This window comes from Sceloporus occidentalis, unplaced genomic scaffold (assembly GCF_023333645.1).
Source record: "Sceloporus occidentalis isolate IW3139 unplaced genomic scaffold, rSceOcc1.0.p SCAF_323, whole genome shotgun sequence".
Classification (NCBI taxonomy): domain Eukaryota; kingdom Metazoa; phylum Chordata; class Lepidosauria; order Squamata; family Phrynosomatidae; genus Sceloporus; species Sceloporus occidentalis.
This window is the reverse complement of record NW_028317303.1, coordinates 202806-221833: the sequence shown is the minus strand read 5'-3', so window position 1 is coordinate 221833 and position 19028 is coordinate 202806. Positions and strand designations below refer to the sequence as shown.

General features: G+C 46.2%; 1 pseudogene; it reads right to left on the bottom strand.

Moving 5' to 3' along the window:
* Positions 1–19028, bottom strand: part of LOC149274574 (myomegalin-like) — a 73910-nt pseudogene that overhangs the window by 34474 nt on the left and 20408 nt on the right.

Below are 19028 nucleotides of genomic sequence, written 5' to 3'. Positions count from 1 at the left end.
TATAATTGGATGTGAATATTTTAAAAATGGAGCAACCACGTAATTGAAACCTTGCTATAACTTCTCATAAAGTACCGTATTGGCCCGAATATAGGCTGCACTTTTTTACTTTAGGTCTTTAAAGTGGGGGTGTGGCCTATATTCAGGTGTTTAGCAAAGGGATGTGCAGTTCATGTTGCCCAACGGCTGGGACACGTAGTTTCTGGCGAAGGGAGGGTGTTTTGTTTTTTTAATACCTTTGATAATACCTTTTTTTTATTGGACTAACAGAATTGAGAAAGGGAGAAAAGCTCCCGAAAGCTTGTCATTCCAAAATTCTGTTAGTCCAACAAAAAAGGTATTATCACAAGATACTTATTTCATTATATATATATGTGTGTGTGTGTGTGTGTGTGTGTGTTAGACATGCATTTTTAAATACATAATATGTACTTATCACTTTGAAGTAAAGATTATGATTGAAATATGATTTAAAAATAACAGCTTAACTGGCAGTTAGTTTTAATATTAGACCCTGCTGCCTATATACCGTATTTGCTCGATTATAGGCATTACTGTAGGCAGAGTGGCATATAGGGGGGTTAAAAGGCATTTCTGTAGGCAGAGTGGCATATAGGGGATTAAAATTAATTTCTGTAGGCAGAGTGGCATATAGGGGATTAAAATTAATTTCTGTAGGCAGAGTGGGGGTTAAATGGCATTTCTGTAGGCAGAGTTGCATATAGGGGGTTATCAGGGAGGCAGAGTGGCATATAGGGGGTATAAGGCATATCTGGGGGCAGAGTGGCATATCGGGGAGGCAAAGCGGCATATAGGGGTATAAGGCATTTAGGGGGGTATAAGGCATTTCTGGGGTGCAGAGCAGCAAGCCTGGGGGCAGATGTGCATAACTGGGGGGCAGGTTGGCAAATAAAAGGAAATAAAAACAAAACAAATATTTTTCCCAATCAGTTTATTAAATATGAAAAATAGTTTACATGTGAATTAATATTTACTAGTAAAACATTTTTCTTATAGGGTAGTCTTATATTCAGGCTTTTTTCCTAAATTAATATTACAATTTTGGTGGGTCATCTTATAATTGAGCAAATATGGTATATTAATATTAGACCCTGCTGCCAATATATATTAATATTGGACCCTACTGACAATATATATAAATATTAGATCCTGCTGCAAATATATATTAATATTAGATCCTGCTTCTGATAAGTTTTATATTTAAAAAATTGGACCCTATGCAAGCATTTCCTTGGCCCCGGTCAATGGTCCCTTGCATGCAATCACTCCCTCCGCTACCACACCAAAAAATATATTTCCCACACTGACTGCAGATTAGGGGAAGACTGTGAGAGTCAGTGCAATCCTCCCTCCTTCTGACCCTACTCTGACATTGAGTTTACAGGTTTTATCCCCTGTAATCATCCCCAGAGTCCTTTTGTCCCCTCATTCACTAGGCCATATCTCTCTTTTACTTACTCCCTGTAGTTCAGGTATAGATCAAGTAAACACATAAAACAGCACTTGCATGTATAGATCAACTGAATAAGACATACAAACCCTATATTTGCCTCCAGAAATGTTAAAAGGCATATCATGGGACCATTTGTCCCCACAATCACTAACCCACACCTTTCTTTTACTTACTCTCTGTAGTAAATCAAATAGGTATATATCAAACAAACAACACATGTAAACAGAACGTGCATGTATTGGTCAACTGAATAAGCATGCAAACCCTGTATTTGCAGGTATACATAAATAATGTATGGAAACAATTGGAATTCACATAAAAAAAGGTAAAGATAAACCCCCCTAAATTACAGGCATAGATAACAGGTTACATACCCCAAAGCCCAGCCTTGGCATCCACATTGCCAACATAGAACCCAACCAGCATCCATATTACACACATAGGACATGCCATCTTTCTTCCCAAACAGGCGAGTATGAGTCAACTTTGTCCCCAAACAGCCCGTCCTGTGCCATCTTTGTCCCATAAACACCCTACCTGTGCTAGCTTGGTCCCCAATGCTTTAACACCCTGCTTGTGCCATCTTTGCCTTTCCACAAATCTCTGCTACTCTGCCGCGGTGCTTCACTGCTGAGCGCCGGAATATGACGTCATTTTCCTGAGCTCAGCATGAAATGTCGGCACCGCGACCGAGCTACAGGCCTTGCGGAGGAGACAAAGTGGGGGCAATCTGGGACATGTGGTCAGCCTCTTGTGGTGTGCTAGTTTTAGGGCGTCTGTGAAAGGTAGTTACTGTATTTGCTCGAATTTTATGTAAATATTTTCGTATTTAATAAAACCTATGATTGAGAAAAATGCATTTTTTGTTTTTATTTCCTTTTATTTGCCAACCTGCCCCCAGTTATGCACATCTGCCCCACAGCTTGCTACTCTGCCCCCCAGATATGCCTTATACCCCCTTATATGCCACTCTGCCCCCCAAAAATGCGTTATGCCCCTATATGCCCCTCAGATATGCCTTATACCCCCTATATGCCACTCTGCCCCCCAGATATGCCTTTTAACCCCCTATATGTCACTCTGCCTCCCTGCTATTCCTTTTAACCCCCTATATGCCACTCTGCCTCCCTGATATTCATTTTAACTCCCTGTTTGCCACTCTGCCTCTCTGATATTCCTTTTTAACCCCCTATGCCAGTCTGCTTCCCTGTTATTCCTTTTAACCCCCTATATGCCACTCTGCCTCCCTGATATTCCTTTTAACCCCTATATGCCACTCTGCCCCTCCCCTGACTTACCAGTGCGTCCCTAGACTTGTCCCCCGTGCTTCAGATTCCTTGGTGTCTAGTGAGGCAGCCGGTGTAGTTCTATGTGATGTGCGCAGACAACCTCCGCTGCTGCTGCCGGCACTTACGCCGAGGCTTCTATGAATGAGCACCGGAAGGTGCTGGCGCTACGTCATAGAAGCCCCATGACGGCAGCAGCGGAGGTTGACTGCGTGCATCCCACAGACATCCACCGGCTGCCAGAGAGGAGGATCCAGGTCACCTACATCTAAGTCTTGTGGTCAGCCCTCTATTTGAGGTCTGATTAGAAGACGACCTCGAATATAAGATGATGGTTATTTTCAGAGCAGTTGCTCTGAAAAAAAACCTCGTCTTAAAATCGAGCTAAAACGGTATTTAAGGAGATGTGACACAAGGCTGAGGACCATTTTGTTGTCACTTTACCCAGTGTCGTTTGTCTGTCCTGATCCCTTGTGTTCAGTGGCTGGCCTTAATTCTTGTTCTTTCTCCCTTCTTTTCTTTTCCCTTCTTGTGTTGCAGGTTCCATGAATCAGGACGTGGAGCTATTGGAGGGTATCAGGACGGCAGCCTAGCAGAGAGGATCAGTGTGGCTGAGCCCTGGTGGGGCTGAAGAGGTTTCCTCAGGAGCTGTCCCTCTGCTCCCCAGCCTCCGGAGGCCTTTCAGGAAGCAGTTTCTCGATCCCCGAAGAGAGTGGAGGCCACCAGCGGCAGTGGAGAGTCATTCAGTCACGCCCGGGTGGATAGAAGAGGATCAGGTGAGACGGCCAGATGGAAACTGCACCGTGGCCTATGTGGAAAGCTGCGGAGTAGCAGCCCAAGCGAGTGGGGACAGCAGAGGGGGGAATTGCTGGTCATCCTGTCATTCGGGGCACTCAGCCTGCCACCCAGAAGGGGTTCTTGGGGTTTCTTTGTAGGTTGGGGGGTCAGCTTGGTGGTAGATGAGGCTAGTGTGGTGTCTAGCCCTATCCCCTTTAGTAGGAAGCACAGGGGGGATTTTTTGGGGATTCTTTGTTGTCAGGTAGTGGGGGGCCAGGGGTCTTCTTCAGAGAGGGCTTCTGCTGGGGTTAGGTCTGTTTCTCAGGGTCCGGGTGGGCGGGGATTCGGTCTAGTACTGGTAGTAGTGGCCATTCAGGTGGTTCTCTGGTAGGGGGTAGGCCTTCTCGGCATGAAAGGCGGTGGGTTCAGTCCAGTCGGCCCAGCTCCAGGGGGGTCCAGCATAGTAACATAGTTCATAAGGTTGAAAAAAGACCAAAGTCCATCAAGTTCAACCTATATACATATTGTGTCCCTACTGTGTTGATCCAGAGGAAGGCAAAAAACCCTTATGAAGCAGATGCCAATTGCCCCATACCAGGGGGAAAATTCCTTCCATGGCAATCAGAAAAAAACCCTGGTTCAACGTTCTGTCCCTAATATCCATAACTTGTAATATTATTGCTTTCAAGAAACATGTCCAGGCTCCTTTTGAACTCTTTTATTGAGTTTACCATTACCACTTCCTCTGGCAGAGAGTTCCATAATCTCACCGCTCTTACTGTAAAGAACCCCCGTCTGTGCTGGTGTAAAAACCTTCTTTCCTCCAGCCGTAGAGGATGTCCCCTTGTTATAGATACAGTCCTGGGTATAAATAGGTCCTGTGAGTGATCTCTGTACTGCCCCCTTATATATTTATACATTTATACAGTTATTAAGTCCCCCCTAAGCCGTCTTTTTTCCAAACTAAATAACCCTAATTCTGATAATCTTTCTGGGTACTGTAGTCCTCCCATTCCCCTTATTACTCTGGTTGCCCGTCTTTGAACCCTCTCCAGCTCCACTATATCTTTCTTGTACACTGGTGCCCAGTACTGTACACAGTATTCCATGTGTGGTCTAGTGACTTGTACAGTGGTAGAATTATTTCCTTGTCGTGGGCATCTATGCCCCTTTTGATGCACCCCATGGTTTTATTTGCCTTAGCAGCAGCTGCCTGACACTGGTCGCTACAGGTAAATTTACTGTTAACTAAAACTCCTAAGTCCTTTTCCATGTCAGTCGTCCCCAGTGTTTTCCCATTTAATACATATTCCCAGCCTGGATTTTTCTTCCCCATGTGCATAACCTTACATTTATCTGTATTGAACCTCATCTGCCACATCCCAGCCCAAGTCTCCAACCAATGCAGATCCATTTGTAATCGTGCACTGTCCTCTATTGTGTTAACCACGTTACAGAGCTTAGTATCGTCTGCAAAGATTGATACTTTACTATACAATCCCTCTACAAGGTCAATAATAAATATATTAAAAAGAATAGGACCCAAAACTGACCCCTGTGGTACCCCACTAGCAACAGTCACCCACTCAGAGTATGTACCATTAATAAACACCCTCTGTTTCCTATCACTGAGCCAGTTACTTACCCACATACACACATTCTCCCCCAGCCCAAGCATTCTCATTTTATGTAACAGCCTTTTATGTGGCATCGTATCAAATGCTTTGGAAAAATCAAGATATACGACATCCAGCGATTCACCCCGATCCAGTCTTGAGCTCACCTCCTCATAAAAGCTGATCAGGTTAGTTTGACAGGACCCTTGTAAACCCATGCTGATATGGAGTCATACATTTATTTTCATTGAGATACTCCAAAATAGCATCTCTTAGGAAACCCTCAAACAGTTTACACACAACAGAAGTTAAACTAACAGGCCTATAATTCCCCGGGTCACTTTTTGTCCCCTTTTTGAATATTGGCACAACATTTGCTATGCGCCAGTCCTGGGGAACAGACCCTGTCACTATAGAGTCCTTGAATATTAGAAATAGGGATCTGTCTATTACATTACTTAACTCCCTTAGAACGCGGGGGTGAATGCCATCTGGACCTGGTGATTTGTCTATTTTGGGGGGCGTGGCTAGCGCTTGCTGAATATGGCCGCATGAGTTGCTAGCTCATGGCAGGAGGCGGTCAAGGACTTACCTACAAAGGCGGAGATGGCTGGATTAATTCACTCTGCCTTATCGGGCCTTCGCGAAGACCTGAAGGAAATAAAACACAACCTTTCCCATCTTGGTGACCGTGTGGCCTCTCTTGAAGATGGGCATACCAAGATTTCCTCTACAGTGGATGGCTTATCCGACCAATGTGCCTCCCAGCAGGGTATGATATCTCGTCTCCTCCGTCAAGTTGAGGATTTGGATAACCGGGGCCGCCGATCCAATATCCGGATTCGGGGCCTACCCGAGACTATACTTGCTGCCTCCAGACCCTGTTTAACAATATTCTAGACCAGCCTGAAGATACCCCTATTGTGTTTGATAGGGCCCATAGGGCGCTTCGCCCCAGGGGTCCAGAGGATATGCCGCCGAGGGACGTAATCTGTTGCCTACACGAGTATCGGGTGAAGGACCAAATAATGCGTTTGTGCCGTGTTAAAAAAGACATTGTCTTCCAGGGTGAGAAGCTTAACATCTTTCAGGATCTTTCACCGATCACCCTGCAGTCCAGGCGGCTACTTCGCCCTCTCACGATGGCTTTGCAAGAAGCGGGTATCCCATATCAATGGGGATTCCCATTTTCTTTGATTTCGAGAAAAGGTACTCACTCTCCGACAACCCTCCGACCTTCAGGAGTTCCTTGCGGAGCTTAATCTTCCTCCGGTTCTTCTCCCGGAATGGTCCAACGCTTGGGTTCCTGCTCCGCGCCTGACCGCCTTCCCTGCGACATGGTCCCAGTTGCCGAGACGTCAACCCCGGTCCAAGCGTTCTGCTAGGACGCCGTCGCGACGGGATGTTCCATAAGGGCCATGCCTGGTACAGTTGATGCTTACTTAGTTTTACTACCTGCCTCTCCCCCCTGGAGAACCTGTGCCCTCCTCTTCGAGATGTGCTCCGTGGTCCCTCGACGACGTCCTACGACGACTACCCGCGGATCTGCTGCCTGTTTCCTGGCGTCGGCTTTGTTGGCACCGTTGGTGCCCTTCTCCTCGTCTGGATGAGATCTTCTCGACGGTCCGATGGCCAGCTTCTCCTCATCACGCTACAGGCATCCCTTGCGCCAGGTCTCAGCTTTTCGTGTACCTACACCCGAGGTTTCCAGTCGTCGGGACACCCGAGGTTTCTAGTCGTCTCTACAATTTTTTCTTTTTCTTTAGGTTTGACTTTATTATTTTGGGACCTTTTACCTGGCGTCGTTCTGGCGCTGGCATGCTGGAATACTTTTTTTTTTTTTTTGCCCTTGGTGGCAGTTAGCGCTACTGGTTCGTGCTGGGGGGGGTGTTATTTTCGTCCGTATATTCCGCCGTTATGTATTTTTCTTTGTTCTTGTTTACATTTTATTTTGCTTGACATAAGCCTTCTGGGCTTCTGGTCATAGCCGGTTCATCTCCGGTTTTGCATTTGCCCTTCAAACATATTGACTACGCTCGCACCCACATTACATTTCACACTTTTTATGTCCTATGTACCCTGTGTTTCTGTTATGTGATCTAAGGCTTCCTATATGGAATTTTCTTGTCTTGCTACCTTAGGTTCACGTGCTGCGCACATCTTCCGGTTTTCCGGGAGAGTGTCCCCCCTGGAGCTTACCTGGTGGAGTCCTTTGGGATTCCACCGTCGGGTACTTGTCCAGTCTCCTGGACATCATGCTCACTGGTTGATGCCCTGGCATCTTGATCTCGCAGTCTTTCTGAGATTAGTTTTATATTTGTTTTCCTTTATTGTTTTATGTTTGATTGTTTGTTTCTGCTCTGTTTCTTGGGTATATGTGCAACTACATACCATGCCATCTTATGATACAAGTTGTCTCACCACTCTGCCTAATGTCACTTGAATCTATTAAACTGGTCTCCCTGAATGTCAGGGGGTTGAATGTACCCGAAAAAAGATCCCGACTTTTACTGGAGCTCCATAGACTGAAAGTACGTATCGCCTTTTTGCAAGAGACGCATTTTCGTGACACTAAAGAACCTAGGCTGACTAACCATAGATTTTCCTCCGTCTTTCTCTCGAGTCACCCCCATTCGAAATCCAAAGGTGTGGCGATACTCATACACAAATCATTGCCCTTTCACATGTTAGACAGTTGGAGGGATCGGGATGGGCGTTGTATTTTCATTAAGGGGTTCCTTGGCTCGCATAAAATTACTCTAGCAAACGTTTATGCCCCAAATCGCCGGCAGCCTCAGTTCCTAACGTCCACGATTAAACGCCTTATGGAGTTCCAGGAGGGCCTCACCGTTATGGGGGGGGATCTCAATATGGTGTTTCACCCCTCCGCAGATTGCTCCACGGGACGATCCCATATAGTTTATGCTAGAATCAATCGCCTTAAACGGCTTTTGCATTTAGCCCAGCTTATTGATGCCTGGAGGACACTTCACCCCTTCGATAGGGATTATACATACCATTCCCACCTGCACAACAGTTACACGCGGATTGACACTTTTTTTATTTCACACCATCATCTTCCTATGTTGCACTCCTCGTCGATTGGGCCTTCTACATTTAGCGACCATTTCCCGGTCTTTATGTCTTTGAAGCTCTCTTCCTTCCCGGTTCGGCCCTGGATATGGCGTCTTAATGAAAATATCCTATCTAATCCTACCTATTCTTCGAACGTCACGGAACTTCTAGACAATTATTTTAAAGACAATTACACCCCAGACGTCCCTGTTCCTACGGTTTGGGAGGCCCATAAGGCGGTGGTCCGGGGGAAATTTATTCAAATTGGCTCTCATATTAAAAACCTTGCGCTGGCAGAAACGCTGGATCTGATTAAACGAATTTCGGATCTTGAGCGTTCGCATAAACTCACTAGGGATCCGGCGGTGTTGGCCCAATTGGAAGTTCTTCGTGCCTCCTTAGTGTCCCTAACGAATACGCGACTTAAACGCCACTTCCTCCTTACGAGGAAGCGGTTTTTTGAGTTTGGTGACAAACCGGGGAGATTGCTCGCTAGGGCTCTTCGGTCTCAGAATGCGACTAACTTTATCCCCCGTGTTGTTTCTGATAGGGGCAAACCCTTGTGCTCCACGCCTCAGATTGCGGAATGTTTCCGTTCTTTTTATCAAAAGCTTTATGCCCTGCCCTCTGTCCGGGATGCATTCCCGGATTATACCTCAGTCTTGGATGCCTACCTAGCCAAGTATTTCCCGAAATCTCTGACTGTACCTGAAATTGACTCTTTGAATTCCCCTATCTCTTTGGACGAGGTTGTCGATGCGGTTAAGTCTACTAAGCAGGGGAAATGCCCGGGACCGGATGGTCTCACGATCGCTTATTACAAGAAATTTATTCCCATATTAGGTCCGCACTTGGTTAAAACATTCAACGCTTTGGTGTCTGGGGAGCATTTCCCTCTGCAAACCAATACGGCTCATATCTCTGTAATTTTGAAGCCCGGGAAAGACCCTGATTCCTGTGGCAGTTATCGTCCCATTTCCCTCCTGAATTCGGACGTTAAGTTATTAGCGAAAATTCTGGCGAACAGGCTGAAGCCCCTAATTCCCCGTCTTGTACATCCTGCCCAGGTGGGCTTCATCCTGGGCAGAGAGGCTAGGGATAATACTATAAGGGTCCTTGATCTTTTGGATTTTGCTGCCCATTCCTCCCTGCCGCTTGCGTTGGTCTCCTTAGATGCGGAAAAAGCGTTTGACAGGGTGGCCTGGCCCTATTTGTTCCGTTTGTTAGAGAAATTGGGTCTTGGACGTTGTTTTTTGACATGGATTAAGGCTATGTACCATGAACCGAAGGCTCATATTAAAGTTAACGGTCTTTTGTCGGGCCCGGTCACCCTGTCGAACGGAACGCGGCAGGGTTGCCCCCTGTCTCCACTTTTGTTTTTTTTGGGGCTGGAGCCTCTGGCGGCTGCGCTCCGCGCTAACCCCCAGGTGTCTGGGATTTCTGTAGCGGGTGTTCAACACAAGGTGGCCTTGTATGCTGATGACATGTTATGCTTTGTCACACGGCCTAGGTCCTCCCTGCCCCATCTACTTTCGGAGCTGGACCTATTTGGACGCCTCTCCAATTATAAAATTAATGTTCAGAAGTCGGAGCTCCTCTGTACCGGCATTCCTCCCTCCGATGTGCAACTGCTCGGCCGTAAGTTCTCCTTTCGTATCTGCGACGGTTCCTTGACTTACCTGGGTCTTAAAATATCCACTGATTCCACTCGGTTGTTCTCCCTTAACCTAATGCCGCTCCTCGACACTGTTTCTGCAGACCTCCGCAGGTGGGCTTATTCGCATATTTCATGGTTTGGCAGGATTGCCGTCCTCAAGATGAATATCCTTCCAAGGTTCTTATTTATATTCCAATCCTTGCCGATTTTTGTGCCAAGGACTTTTTTCAAGAAGTGTGCTCGGATTTTTACCTCCTACATTTGGTCGGCTAGGTCACCTAGGCTGGCTCGTTCCCATTTAATTCGCTCTAAACTTAAGGGGGGCATGGGTGTCCCTGATCTAGAGCTTTATTGGAGAGCCGCCCACCTGCGGAGGATCGTGGAGTGGACTATCGGTGTTCCCAAACAGTGGTTGGCGATAGAGGAGACCCTCTTGTCTTTCCCCCTAAATGTGCTCCCATGGCTCCCTGGCCCGAATCCCTGCTCAGGTATGGGTCGCTTCACGACGCTATTGCCTACGTTTCGGGTGATCAGGCGCGCTATGAGGGGTGGTGTGATATCGTCTATGCCTTGTCCCATGCTCCCACTGGTCCCTAACCCGGAGTTTTTGCCGGGTTGGAAGTTGTACCGTTCGTTGCCCCTGCGCTTTTTCGCTCGGTTACCCCTACGCTACCACCATGTCTGCTTAGGGACCCTTACTGTTACCACGGAGGTGGTTTTTGCCTCCTCTGATACGACTCAGGCTCAGCGTTTCTTTTTACACCAGCTGCGCCATTATATCTCCTCTTTTCCCCGGACCACCCTTTTGTCCAGACCGCTCTCCAACTTTGAGTCTCTCTGCACCCAGCAGACGGAGCCACTGCATCTCCTTTCGGCGCTATATGCTATACTGTTGGACTCCGTTTCGGTTACTAAACCCTTTTTTCTCAGCCTATGGGAGAGTGATCTGGGTATCTCCCCCTCTCCACAAGAGTGGGACAAGGCGCTGCTGGCAATTCATAAGGGATCGCTCTCTAGCAAATTGCAGGAGTGCTCCTACAAAGTTCTGACGCGGTGGTACAAGGTCCCTGCGGACTTACACAGGTTTATCCCTTCGGTTCCGGATGCCTGCTGGCGTTGCGGTGCCGCGGGAGGTACGCTGCTCCACCTATGGTGGTCGTGCCCTCCGATCCGATCCTTTTGGGACACGGTTTGGAGGGTCATTGAATTAGTGTGTGCACCTGACATTCACTACGACCCAGCTTCCGTGCTACTGCACTTAAACCCCCTTCCCCACGCCGCGTATAAACGCTCGTTAACAATACATTTAATTAACACCGCTAAGTCAATTGTGCCGCGGTTTTGGAAGTCTCCCAATCCACCTCTGTTGCAGGCTTGGCTTAAAAAAGTTATGTTTGTGGCTCAAATGGAGGATCTCATTTGGTCCGCTAGGGGTAAGGGTCATCAGAATGACCTCAAGTGGTTCTGGTGGCATTCGTTTGTTTCGTCGCCTGATTTTCGCATTATTTTTGGCCCTCATTGTGCTTCCTCATAAATATCTCCACCCTTTCGTGGTGCTCTGGTACGCTATGTTGGTGCCCCTGATACGTGGTACATTATTCTCTCTCAATCTCTCACACATACACATTCACACGATTTTGATGGCATGGTATGACTATATGTATTTTTATTTTCTTTATTTTTAGTTTCCTATTGTTATTATGTACACTGCACATGTACTCCCCGGGGAGCATTCTTTCTTGGTTCCTATTATCATCCGAGGCGTCTATTATCATCCGAGGCGTCTTTGACGCTCTCTGTGTCCTCGTTGTATACCGTTTGCCCCGCAAGCTGATGATATGCACAATGTATTCGGATGATATTGCATTTTGTTTACCTCATTTTTTGTGTCACTGCTGCCCTTTGGTTTTCTACTACCGCTTTTTATTGATGCCTCTGAATGCCGGTTTTGTACTCTCATTATCTTTGCACTGTGTATATCACTGTTCAAACCTTTTTATGCTTGCTGTTTGAATAAACGGTGAATTGAAAAAAATTTGTCTATTTTGATTTTTTTAAGGCGGCACTGCACTTCTTCCTGGGTTAGACAGGCGACATGTACTGGGGCATTTATCTCATCCTGCTGTATATTACCTGGCATTTCATTTTCCTCTGTGAATACAGCAGAGAAGAATATATTTAATAGATTAGCTTTTTCCTGATCCCCGTCTATAACTTCTCCCTCATTACTTTTTAAGGGGCCAACGCTTTAATTTTTAACCTTTTTACTATTTATATAGTTAAAGAACATTTTGGGGTTTGTTTTACTCTCTTTAGCAATGAGTCTCTGTCTCCACTTTTGCTGCTTTTATCTGATTTTTTACATATTTTATTTTTTTCCCCGATAGCTTTTTAGTGCTTTTAGCCTTCCTGTTTTAGTAGCTTAAATGCCTTTTTTGCCATTTATTGCCCCCTTTACATTTTTATTTATCCACATTGGTTTTCTCTTGTTCCTGACTCTTTTATTCCCATACGGTATGTACCTTTCACAGTGAGAATTTAAGATATTCTTAAAAATCTCCCATTGAGTGTCTGTACTCTTGTTTTTGAGGACATTTTCCCAATTTACAGTGTTAAGGGCTTCTCTTAGTTGATCAAACTTTGCCTTCCTAAAGTTCATAGTTCTTGTGGCTCCTCTAAGAGTTCCCTTATTGAAGGACAAGTTATAATGTATTATATTGTGATCACTATTTCCTAGATGCCCCCTGACCTGCACATTAGTTACTCTGTCAGGTCTGTTGGTCAATATTAAGTCCAGTAGGGCGCCCCCTCTGGTCGGGTCCTGTACCATTTGGGACAGATAATTATCCTTACTTATAGTCAGAAACCGGTTTCCTTTATGAGATTCACCGGTCTCGGTTTCCCAGTTTATGTCGGGATAGTTAAAGTCCCCCATAATAACCACCTCATTGTGATTTGCTGCCTTGTTTATTTGCTTTAACAATTGATCTTCTGCTGCTTCCATTATATTTGGTGGCTTATAGCAAACCCCGATAAGTATTTTATTATTTTTCTTTCCATATATTTCTACCCATAATGACTCCACATTATCATTTCCCTCACATATATTCTCCCGCAGTGTGGCCTTTAGGCTGGACTTTACATAAAGGCAAACTCCTCCCCCTTTTCATTTTTTTTCCGATCCTTCTTGAATAGACTATAACCCTGTATGTTAACCGCCCAGTCATAGCTATCATCCAACCATGTCTCTGTTATAAACACTATGTCATAATTTTCTTCAGACATTATTAACTCCAGTTCGTCAGTTTTATTGGTCAGACTTCTAGCATTAGTAAGCATACAATTTAGAGGTGTATGTTTTTTTTCCCTATGAAGCCTATCCCTATTAACTATTCTAACCCCTCCCTCCGCTCCACCCCCAGGTACATTTATAAGCCCCAGATCTCTATCTACACTATCTTCCCCTTCTATATTGTAGTTTCCCTCCCCCCCTTTCCCTAGTCTAAACACTCCTCCACCCTTCTGGCCATCTTCTCCCCGAGCACAGCTGCACCCTCCCCATTGAGGTGCAGCCCGTCCCTACTGTAGAGCCTGTATCCGACAGAGAAGTCGGCCCAGTTCTCCATGAACCCAAACCCCTCCTTCCTACACCAGCTTCTGAGCCACTTGTTTAGCTCCCTAATCTCCCGCTGCCTCTTTGGTGTGGCACGTGGTACAGGTAATATTTCAGAAAATACCACCTTGGAGGTCCTTGAAGTCCCTGAAATCATTTTTAAGGACACTCCGCCTACCTCTCACTTTGTCATTGGTGCCAATGTGCACCATGACTGCTGGGTCTTCTCCAGCCCCTCCCAGTAATCTACCAGAATCAGGAATCAGCACTCACTCCCCACAGGAACTCAGGTGCTTAGCTGTGCCGGGAAGGGCCAGCTCCCTAGTAAATCAAAATAGAAAAAGGCTCCAGGCACTCAAGGGTTCCATCAGACAGATTTATTGAAGGAAACGGACAACAATGAGGTCTTTATCAAGTTGACCACACAAATAAAAAGTAAAAGTTTAAATAGCACATACCAATAAATGAATAACCAATCAAAAGACCAATCTAATCTAACACCATGTGTAGTATAATTGATAATCATGTATTAACATAAGTAAATATTCAAAAGTATACATCACATAATAAATAAATAATACTTGCAAATATTAAAAGAAACCAGTGAAAAATAAATATATTAAGATCCATATGTCTTAAATAACCAAAGGGAATATATTAAGAAAATACCCATAAAGTATGTGCAATCAGTGTCTATAATAGACACTGACAGAGATTTAACTAGTGCAGTTCCATGTAAACACAATCAGTGTTAATACTCCAAAAAAAAGTGTGAATCAAATCAAACCAAACAACTAAATCGACAAAAGCAAATATACTAATTAAAATAAGAAAAAAAGGACAAGCATTTGTCAGCACTAAAGCGTGGTGATGCTCTGCGCATGCGCAAGCTTACTCCATGCATGCACAAGAGCATTATCTCTGATAACATGGTGCAGGTGTATTCATAAAGTGCAATAGCATTACCAAGTGCATGTATCATCAGATCGCCATCTGTTATCATAAAAACCAGACAAATAGTAAAAACGATCTATTGTGAAGGAATAAATAGTTATATGACACATATTGTGAATAAAACAAATAAAAATCACTGGTTCTTGTAATATAGATAAAAAACTTAAATATTTGCAAAAACCAAAAATGGCAAAATCACCATAAATTAATATACAATGGTATATTATAATGTAGCACAATCAAATAAAGTGCAAAGTAGATATAAAATGTAACCAATTTTAAGAAAGTTAATAAAGTGCATTGATAATAGAGGTCAGCAAAAAAGTGTAGCACATTCAGTGATATATTTTAGAGAGGAAAAAGTTTTATTTTGCACAGAATCCCTTAAAGTGACACAGTGCTATTAAATTATCAATGAAATCATGTGAATTATGAGGGTCTAAAACTAATATAGGACGACATCAGCACATGTAGAACAGAAAGTAAAGAAGTTGAATCTAAAAAGAAAAAGAAAAATAGAAATTGATCATAAAAAATGAAAACTAAAGAAAAAACAAATTTTAAATAAAATCAAATAAGAGGCATCAAATCAAATTCATAATTAAGACCCCTAGGAAAGATGGTATCCAATTCTTAAATCCAAAACGCCTCCCTATATAATAATTTTTTCACCCTATCTCCCCTTCTCATAGATTCTGGCACCATATCAATAATTTGACAGTAATCTGTCAACCCGATCCGCGATGTGCCGAACTCGAGCGCCAGGCAAACAACACACTGTTCGGCGATCCGGGTCTTTGTGACAGATCGCCCTGTCTGTCCCCCTAATAATTGAGTCCCCCACTACCAGCACCTGTCTGGCCTGCCCTGCGCTCCTCCTTCCCTCCTTACTTTAGCAAACACCCCTCTGGTGGTCAGAGGCAGTGACTTGCTGCAGTACTGCTAACTCTGAACTAACATCCCCCCTCATCTGCCAACCGGGCAAACTTGTTGGGGTGTGCTAGATCAGGACTAGCCTCCCTGGCGCTTTTCCCCCTACCCCGCCTTCTAACTGTAACCCAGCTAGCTGCCTAGGTGGGAAAAAGAGTTTAGAGGGTTGTAGTAGGGACCGAAGGGGCAGTGCATCACCGGGTTCTGGTGTCGCAATGAGGGCTGACCTAGCTGTTTGGGAAGTTTTCCTTGCCAGGTTTAATGGTAAGGTGCGTTGGGTAGTGTGGATTTTGGGGCATACTTTTCTGGGCAGTGGTGGGTGGCTAGGTGGCTGGTGGAGGGGTAGGCACCTCATTAGGAGTTTGGCTTTTTTGTCTGGTGGTCGCTCTAACCTTGTGGGGATGGGGCATGCACAATCGTAAGGTTGTCTTTTTTATTGACAACCTGGTGGTTGTCCACTCCATCGAGTTTTTGTCAGCCTCTTCCCCTCCGGTTGTTCGCTTGTTGCGTGGGTTTGTCCTGCTTTAGTGTGAGTGAGTGTGTGTCTCTCTCTCTCTGTGCCAGTGAGTGTGTGTCTCTCTTTGTGCCAGTGAGAGTGTGTGTGTCTCTCTCTCTCTGTGCCAGTGAGAGTGTGTGTGTCTCTCTCTCTGTGCCAGTGAGAGTGTGTGTGCGTCTCTCTCTCTGTGCCAGTGAGAGTGTGTGTGTGTGTCTCTCTCTGTGCCAGTGAGAGTGTGTGTGTGTCTCTCTGTGCCAGTGAGAGTGTGTGTGTGTCTCTGTGCCAGTGAGAGTGTGTGTCTCTCTCTCTCTGTGCCAGTGAGAGTGTGTGTCTCTCTCTCTCTGTGCCAGTGAGAGTGTGTGTGTCTCTCTCTCTGTGCCAGTGAGAGTGTGTGTGTCTCTCTCTCTGTGCCAGTGAGAGTGTGTGTGTGTCTCTCTCTCTGTGCCAGTGAGAGTGTGTGTGTCTCTCTCTCTCTGTGCCAGTGAGAGTGTGTGTCTCTCTCTCTGTGCCAGTGAGAGTGTGTGTGTCTCTCTCTCTGTGCCAGTGAGAGTGTGTGTGTCTCTCTCTCTGTGCCAGTGAGAGTGTGTGTGTCTCTCTCTCTGTGCCAGTGAGAGTGTGTGTGTCTCTCTCTCTGTGCCAGTGAGAGTGTGTGTGTCTCTCTCTCTTTGTGCCAGTGAGTGTCTCTGTCTCTCTCTCGGTGCCAGTGAGTGTCTCTGTCTCTCTCGGTGCCAGTGAGTGTATCTGTCTCTCTCGGTGCCAGTGTGCGTGTGCGTCTCTCTCTCTCTCTCTGTGCCAGTGAGTGTGTGCGTCTCTCTCTCTCTCTGTGCCAGTGAGTGTGTGCGTCTCTCTCTCTCTCTGTGCCAGTGAGTGTGTGCGTCCCTCTCTCTGTGCCAGTGAGTGTGTGTGTCTCTCTCTCTGTGCCAGTGAGTGTGTGTCTTTCTCTGTGCCAGTGAGTGTGTGTGTGTGTCTCTGTCTGTGCCAGTGAGTGTGTGTGTGTCTGTCTGTGCCAGTGAGTCTCTCTCTCTCTCTCTCTCTCTGTGCCAGTGAGAGTGTGTGTGTCTCTCTCTCTTTGTGCCAGTGAGTGTCTCTGTCTCTCTCTCGGTGCCAGTGAGTGTCTCTGTCTCTCTCGGTGCCAGTGAGTGTCTCTGTCTCTCTCGGTGCAAGTGTGCGTGTGCGTCTCTCTCTCTCTCTCTGTGCCAGTGAGTGTGTGCGTCTCTCTCTCTCTCTGTGCCAGTGAGTGTGTGCGTCTCTCTCTCTCTCTCTCTGTGCCAGTGAGTGTGTGCGTCCCTCTCTCTGTGCCAGTGAGTGTGTGTCTCTCTCTCTGTGCCAGTGAGTGTGTGTCTTTCTCTGTGCCATTGAGTGTGTGTGTGTGTCTCTGTCTGTGCCAGTGAGTGTGTGTGTGTCTGTCTGTGCCAGTGAGTCTCTCTCTCTCTCTCTCTCTGTGCCAGTGAGTGTGTGCCTCTCTCTCTCTCTCTGTGCCAGTGAGTGTGTCTCTCTCTCTCTGTGCCAGTGAGTGTGTGTGTGTCTCTCTCTGTGCCAGTGAGTGTGTGTGTCTCTCTCACTGTGCCAGTGAGTGTGTGTCTCTCTCACTGTGCCAGTGTGTGTCTTTCTCTGTGCCAGTGTGTGTGTGTGTGTGTGTCTGTCTGTGCCAGTGAGTGTGTGTGTCTCTCTCTCTCTGTGCCAGTGAGTGTGTGCCTCTCTCTCTCTGTGCCAGTGAGTGTGTGTCTCTCTCTGTGCCAGTGAGAGTGTGTGTCTCTCTCTCTCTGTGCCAGTGAGAGTGTGTGTGTCTCTCTCTCTGTGCCAGTGAGAGTGTGTGTCTCTCTCTGTGCCAGTGAGAGTGTGTGTCTCTCTCTGTGCCAGTGAGAGTGTGTGTCTCTCTCTCTGTGCCAGTGAGAGTGTGTGTGTCTCTCTCTCTGTGCCAGTGAGAGTGTGTGTGTCTCTCTCTCTCTCTGTGCCAGTGAGAGTGTGTGTGTCTCTCTCTCTCTGTCCCAGTGAGTGTGTATCTCTCTCTTTGTGCTAGTGAGTGTCTCTGTCTCTCTCTGTGCCAGTGAGTGTCTCTGTCTCTCTCTCGGTGCCAGTGAGTGTCTCTGTCTCTCTCGGTGCCAGTGAGTGTGTGCGTCTCTCTCTCTCTGTGCCAGTGAGTGTGTGCGTCTCTCTCTCTCTGTGCCAGTGAGTGTGTGCGTCCCTCTCTCTGTGCCAGTGAGTGTGTGCGTCCCTCTCTCTGTGCCAGTGAGTGTGTGCGTCCCTCTCTCTGTGCCAGTGAGTGTGTGCGTCCCTCTCTCTGTGCCAGTGAGTGTGTGTCTCTCTCTTTCTGTGCCAGTGAGTGTGTGTCTTTCTCTGTGCCAGTGAGTGTGTGTGTGTCTCTGTCTGTGCCAGTGAGTGTGTGTGTCTGTGCCAGTGAGTGTCTCTCTCTCTCTCTCTCTGTGCCAGTGAGTGTGTGCCTCTCTCTCTCTCTCTGTGCCAGTGAGTGTGTCTCTCTCTCTCTGTGCCAGTGAGTGTGTCTCTCTCTCTCTGTGCCAGTGAGTGTGTGTGTCTCTCTCTCTGTGCCAATGAGTGTGTGTCTCTCTCTGTGCCAGTGAGTGTCTCTCTCTCTGCCAGTGAGCGTGTCTCGCTCTGTCGCTCTCTGTTCCAGTAAGTGCGTCTCTCTCTCTCTTTGCCCGTAAGTGAGTCTCTCTTGCCTCGAGTGAGAGAGAACGCGCCTCAAGAGAGAGAGCGAGAGAGCACGCGCCTGACAGCAACACAGCCAGTCACAACAACAAAACATACAAAGATTCTTACTCATGTACATCGGCAAACGTGGTATACATGACACAATGTTCTGCATGTGACAAAGGGTGATACATTGGAGAAACTAGGCTTAAGCTGCACCTTAGAATGAACCTGCACCGAAGCTCCATCAAAAACCATGAGATAGAAAAATATTGCACCCCGGTAGGACATCATTTCACACAGAACAATCACTCCATCCAAAATCTAAAAATTAAAGTACTCAAAAGGAAATTTCAGAAACTCTCAGGAAAGAAAAACATTTGAGATGAAAATGATAACACATTTTAACACCATAAAAGAGGAACTTAATGTGGATTCTGGTTTCCTTACACACTACCAGAACTTCATCTAGTCATCCAATGTCTAATTGCTGTTATTATC